This window comes from Rattus rattus, chromosome 11, assembly GCF_011064425.1.
Source record: "Rattus rattus isolate New Zealand chromosome 11, Rrattus_CSIRO_v1, whole genome shotgun sequence".
NCBI lineage: Eukaryota > Metazoa > Chordata > Mammalia > Rodentia > Muridae > Rattus > Rattus rattus.
Window position 1 is genome coordinate 71,019,789 of NC_046164.1, and position 6,451 is coordinate 71,026,239.

Sequence of the window (6,451 nt, forward strand, 5' to 3'; positions counted from 1 at the left end):
GGCCTGCTGCTCTTCAAGTGGACCTCAGTTTGATTCCCAAAACCCATGTCGGGAGGTGTGAATCACTTCTAACTCCAGCTCCAGAGGGTCAGATGCTCTCTTCTGGCCTCGCTGAGCACTGGCACACACTTTATCATTGAGCAAGGAAAGATCAAAGAAAGGAGAGCTACAAGAAGTCAAACCATAACTACAAGGACCTTCCAAAACTGGCAGGAACCACAGGGCTTGGCTTCTAGCATAAAGCTCAAGCTAAGATGTACTTAAATGGGACCTCAGTTCAACTCTTTCTCTTGCTGAATATTCAGCTTTCTCCAACTTTTCTATTCCAAAAATGGGTTGCTTACCCTAAATCATGTCCACTTAATAGTACGTAACTGAACTTCTGATCTGAAAAAGTGAAAAGCAGAAACCAGGGTGCCCAAAACTAACAGAATACCACTTTCAAGAATTTACCCAGAAGATGAAAAAACCCATTACAAAGCTGTATGCTGTGCTATATAGAACAATCAGTGGCCCATACCCAACAACAACCTGTACAAAAGCCTGGAGTGAAGACAGATTACCACAAATTTGGGAAGAGAGATACTCTGGTTATACTGACCCAAGAGAAAGAGAGTGCAACCAGGGGTCTACAATACTTACATAAAAGTTGTATGTATTCTATAGTCTTGAGCAATTTGCCAGAAAATAAAACACAATATTGGAATATGTAAACATAAGGACTTGTCTTCAAGCTAAAGGCGTAGCTCAGCAGTTGAGAGCTTGCCTAATGCTCAAGGTCTAGGGCTCAGTCTGCAACCGAGACACTTGACACCTGGGCATAGCCCTTCATGCTTCCAATCTCAGAACTATGAGGATTGCTCAAAGTTCAAGGCCATCCTAGTCTGCACAGTAAGTTCTAGGCAGTCACAGTGACTTACCAAGACCTTGTCTCAAAAAAATAAATAAATAAATAAAAATCTGTTTTCAATTATCACTAATTAAAATACTCAAAGTTATTTGATGGGTTAAAAATAATAAATTCAAATTATATTCATGAGCTCATTTTAGCACAATGTTTTTATATGTGCTATTACTTGGTAAGGAGATTCAGTCCCTACAGCTCATATAGGATGTATTTAACTAGTGCTTCCTATCTTCTCACCAACACTTCTTAGTCTAATTCCATCTACATTCATGTTTTACACTGAATTGTCAAAACTGTAAAAAAGGAAGTAACTAATTAGTTCTCATTCTGCCGTGTGAGTAAACCTTTTTAAGCCTGAGTACTTCTTGGAAGGATGTTTGAATAGATGAAAGGCTAGACTCCTCCCTTAAGTCACCCACGGGGTCTCTAATGCCTGACTCATTCTGCAGTTCTGACTTAAGTCTTCTTTTGGTTCCTCACATTCTGCAGGCAGTGGCTTAACAGTCCTGTACAGCTTGGTTGCACAAAAATAACCTAGTAATCTCACTTGTACTTTTACTGTCTTTCTCGTTGTCTCCACAAACTTCAAGTTATGCTAGTTTATAACATTACAATGAACATATCACATCTGTGAACACATGACAATTGGCCATTATTTTTTTTTAATTCACTATATGTTGACCCTTAGAATCAGAGGTCAAAAGTCAGGAGGATTTTTGTTCTGAATATGTAAGAGTTATTCACAAAAGCTTACACAAATTCACAAGCAAATATTAAATCCACAAACTATGAGCCATCAAACCAAAAATGAAGGCTGCTGGGCAGAGAAGAAAATGGAAGGAAAGAAAAGGAAATGACTCAAAAGTAATCGAATGTATAAGGTGTGAACCCTCTTCATCTCTAGCCAACAGTTATGATTTGAACTCTGAGTACTAGGGAATGGGAGAACACATAGAAAGCTGTGTTTACAGGACTTGCTCTCTCCATGCTACTGTGTGTGTGTGTCTGTCTGTCTGTCTGTCTGTCTGTACACCAGAACTTAAAACATGGAAAATATGCCAGTTAAAAGTCTCAGTTTCCAAAATGAGTTGTTTCCTAACTTACTTTCTACGGTGATATCTTATTTCAAATACATAAAATAGAAACATCTTCGAATTTAGTTCCTTTAAAAGTCAAGGCCTTCAAAGTCTGAGATTAAACTAGCAGTACTTAGGAACTTCTCTAACCTAATTCTGAACTCGCTCAGTATCGAACTGGTCTCTTTATGGGTTCCGTTATAAAAGACACCCTCCCCCCATTATCTACCTGAAAATGATTCCCGTCAGAACATCCGATTTCATACCGTTTCGTCGTCAATGTCAAACCTCGTCCTGAGCTGAGAAGGGAGAAAAGCTCAGTGTTGCAACCGGTCCTATGCAACAATCTCATCCATTTTCTTGTCACCAAAACTCAAACCAAACATCTTTTAAATGCCGAGATTTAAAACCAAAGCAGTAGCCAGCCGCTTGGTCGTCACGGTCCGGCTCGCCGCGCCCTGCGCCTTCTAGGCTGAGAGCTGCATCCCGAGCGAGGGAGCGCGCCCTGTGAGGCGCGGCCACAGCCCCGGGCGGGTCCGCGGGTCCAGCTTGCCTCGTCTCCACCTGCGAGGCCCGGCAAGGGCCGGCGACCGCGGCGCCGCGCTGACCAACGGCCGGCGTCCCGAGTGTCAACGCCGGACGCTTCCGCACACAAAAAGCGCCTCTCGGTCCACCCGGCCGCCCCTCCCACCGTGCCACCCGGCCCCGCGCCCCGCGCCGCACAAAGGCTCGCTCGGCCCGCTGGGCGCCCCGGGAAAAAAGGCGGCCGCCCGCCGGCCGGGCACAGGTGCAGCCCCGGCCAGCGGGCCCAACATGGCCGCGCGCCCGCCGCCCCGTTAGCCGTCGCCGGCCGTGCGCGTCCGACCGGCGCTTCAGGCCGCGTCTTCCCAGCCTCCCGAGATCCTCCACCCTCGCCTCAGGCCGCACATCCTCCGCTGGCCTGGCCCCGGCACCGGGCCCTCAGCCCCTCAAGCCGCCCCTCAGCCCTCCGGCCTCGATCTCCCGGCCTCCCGGCCCGGCCTCCCTTCCCCAGCCAGCGGTTAGTTCCCGCGGCGGTTGGCCGGCGGCCCCAGTGACCTGCGCAGCGTCGCATCCTCCGGCTGCTGTCCGGCAGCGGCTGTCCGGCGGCGGCGGCGGCGGCGGCGGCGGTGGCAGCGGGCGCGGGCCGCGGAGGCAGGGAAACAGGAGGGGGCGGCGGCGGCAGCGGCGGGCGCAGCGCGGCCAGGCCGAGGCTCTCCGCGCGCGGCGCCGACCCCGCCCCCGCGCCTCCCGCCCGCCGCCGCCGCCGCCGGGGCCGCCGCCGCCCCCAGAAGCCGCGGGAAAAGTGCGCTCCGCTGATTGGCTGCCGCCTCAAAGCGCCCGCGACCGGGCTTTTCAAATCCGAGCCGGGGCCGCGCGCGAGCGGCAGGCGGCGAGCGGTAGGGCGCGCGGGGTAGGCAGCGATCCCGAGCGCGGGTGTTGGGGAGCCCGGCGCGCGCCCGCTCCGCTCGCCTCCCGCTCCCGCTCCCGCTCCTCGAGCGGCGCGCGGGCGGCGGCCAGCTCCGCAACCGCGGCGAGCCACGGCGCGGTGACGTCACACCCACCGCCCAATCGCCGCGCGCGGCCCCGGAGCCCGGCGTGGGCGCGGACGCGGGCACACGGCCTCAGGCAGCTGAGGAGCGCGGGAGGCCGCGGCCCCGCCCAGCGTCCGGGCCTCGAGCTCCAGCGGCTGGCGGGAGCAGCTCGTGGCGCGCCGGAGCCTGCCCGCCTCCGTGCGTGGACAGCTGGACACGGCGGCGCGGAGTCGTCTGCAGGCGGGGCGCGCGTCACTGATAGCGTTCGCTGGGCGCTCCAGGTTCTGAGACGCCCGGTCGGGCGGGCTGTCAACCACCGGAGAGAATCACTTGTCAAAGATGAACCGCTTGGCGTCCTGGGAAGGCGTCGGGAGGCAGAGTCTCCAGAGATGCGTTGCTACAGCGGATCAGAACGCAGCCCCAGCGGATCGGGGTAGCTTGCGTGCTTTGCGCGGAGCGCGTCCGCGTGACGCAGAGTCGGAGAAGTGTGATTAGAGACGGGAGAAGGGCGGTGGTCCTGGGAGGTCCAACTCGCTTTTTGCGAGTTAGGTCTCTAGCCTTTCGGGAGGCCAGGACTCTGGGCCTTATCTCCTGGAGTTTTCTAGAATGAGCCAGCCGCAGAATGTTCTCAGCCCCTGAGGACAGCTCCCAGAAGCATCAGAGCGTGGGACTGAGGCAGGCTCCCTTTCGGATCACTGGCTGCTAGTTGCCCACTGCTCCCTGCTGTCAGCTCTCTGCCTGACACCGCTTCCTGTCAGGTTCAGGTGGTGTCCAGACTCCAACTCTGGGTTCTACCGTGTGTTGTGACCAAGGACTCATCCCCATTCCTTTGCTGTATACCTGAGGATACTTACTTTTCACAGCCTACAGACCCCCAAACCCTAATTCTCAGAAATGTTCCTAGTCTATGCTTTGGATGGAAAGGGCTGAGGAAAAAAAAAAATTCAAGCTCAGGCATTGTCCACGGAGACCTAAAACCCTGAGACCTGAAACCCTGAGACTCTAAGACCAGGAAAGGCCTGGGGGCAGGATTGCACAGATGAGCTGGAACAGTCTCATCTGCTCGATACTTATCCGGCTAGCCAAAGGCACAATGGCTCCAGAAGATTCCATCCACACACTATGATGAGTCAGGCAGGATGTGTGTGACTTTAAGATGCTTAGCCAGTGCTTACCATGTGCTCCTGGAACCTAATACAAACTCTCCTGACAGTGGGGAGTCAGTCTCTATCTCACTAGGCCTTATTCCCCAGCACCTTTTAGAGTCCTGCAGCTCATGTGGGATACTATGTAGCTTACTTGATGCCAGATGTGTTTTCAAAGAAACCAGCAGTCCTGTAGTCAGCATGTATTTAAAATATGCAAGTGTGGGGTTGGGGATTTAGCTCAGCGGTAGAGCGCTTGCCTAGCGGCGCTTAAGGCCCTGTTGGGTCCCCAGCTCGAAAAAAAAAAAAAAAAAACATTTAAAAAAAAAATATGCAAGTGTATTTGGATTATCTTGGATGTTATTTGACACTGTTCTTTTCCTGTCCTGTTTGAGCTTTCACAAGCCCCCTTTAGTAAATGTAGCCAGCCTCACCCAGGGGCTCCTGACCACTAGTGGTATTTTATGTTATAGTAGTCCCAGACAGAAAAAGGGCCTACATAGGACTCCATAAGTAGAATCCTGAGGAAAAAGAGAATCATCCACCAGGTTTACACACTTCCCATACCAGGTTCCCAGATGATCCAAGACAATATTTTCATTCTATAGGTCGCCTGTTTAGATGCACGGGCAGCCTTGGGGTTCTGAGACTATCAGAGGAGATATTTTGATTCAAACCCCAGGTGGGCCCTGAGTGGAACAGGACACAGGAGCAGCAACAGCACAGCTAACTCTGTGGTCTCTCCAAGGCTCGTCCCTTCTCGAAAGACTCCACATTTGAGCCTTTGTACTCAGTATTTTCCTACCTGGTGCATGCAATCCAGAAAAGTCCAGCCTGCTCTTCTGCTCCATGTGTCCCTGACTGAAGTCCAACTTGTCTGCCTGCTCCTCCAGGCCTCGTGGTACTTTGTAAGAGCTGCTACCAAAGATAGCCTAGGCCCTTAGTCAAAAAAAAAAAAAAAAAAAAAAAAAAAAACCTGAGACCCCCTACTATGCCTAGGGTCCCCTAGGGGCCAGGCTCATTGCTGTTTCCATGGAGATGTGTGCACTCTGACCCCAGGCTTTCTCTATCCCAGGCCAAATAAAGAGGGCTTCCAAGTGGAAATGCAGCTTGGGCTGCCCCTCCTCCCATGCCCCAGGTGGCCCCTATCCCCAAAGAGGGGTTTGGGGGAAGGCCCAGAACCCAGGCAGAACCGCTGAAGGACCTCCTACTCCAAACTCCCCAGAACTGACCATTCTCCTTTCTAAACTGGAGGGTGACTTCCCCAGGCCTCCAGCTCAGGTCCCACCCAGGCAAAGGCCACAGGAATTCCCGAGGAATGCTCTCGGATTCCTGGGCAACTCTGCAAGGCTTTTCTGTTTACCTAGGATCCCTATCAGATAAAAACTACACAGGACAGAAATGTGGCTCTCCTCTCACAAGTCCTGACTCAGAGGCCTGAGGTATCACCTGTCACTGGGGTCCAATTGTCACTTTCAGGTACAAACCACCTGCCCAGAACAGCTGCAGACTCACCTTTCACCAAGGACACTTCCTAGGGTGATAACCCAACCCACCAGAGCTCTTGAGACAACCAACATCCACTGGATGTCCTTCAGAAAAACTACACCTTCTTCCAGATCTTAAGTGAAAGACTATTTTTTTTTCCTACTTTTTAAAGAAGGATTTATTTTATTCTTAACCGGGTATAGCGGTGTATGCCTTTAACCCCATCATTAGGGAAACAGGAACAAGTGGGTTTCTGTGAGTTCAAGGCCAGCCTGGTCTACA

General features: G+C 52.3%; 1 protein-coding gene across 11 annotated transcripts in view; it reads right to left on the reverse strand.

Annotated features, from left to right (window-relative positions):
• Positions 1–3,184, reverse strand: part of Nsd2 (nuclear receptor binding SET domain protein 2) — a 74,209-nt gene extending 71,025 nt beyond the window's left edge. For 6 of the 11 annotated variants that reach the window (XM_032916675.1, XM_032916670.1, XM_032916676.1 and 3 more), the window contains exons 1-2: positions 3,061–3,184; positions 2,213–2,282 (exon numbers count right to left, since the gene is read on the reverse strand). The gene's annotated coding sequence lies outside the window, so the exon portion shown is untranslated. Of the gene's footprint in view, positions 1–2,212; positions 2,636–3,060 lie in introns of those variants that run through there. The other 5 variants (XM_032916678.1, XM_032916673.1, XM_032916672.1 and 2 more) reach the window with 3 other exon arrangements.
• Positions 3,185–6,451: the final 3,267 nt, after the last annotated feature.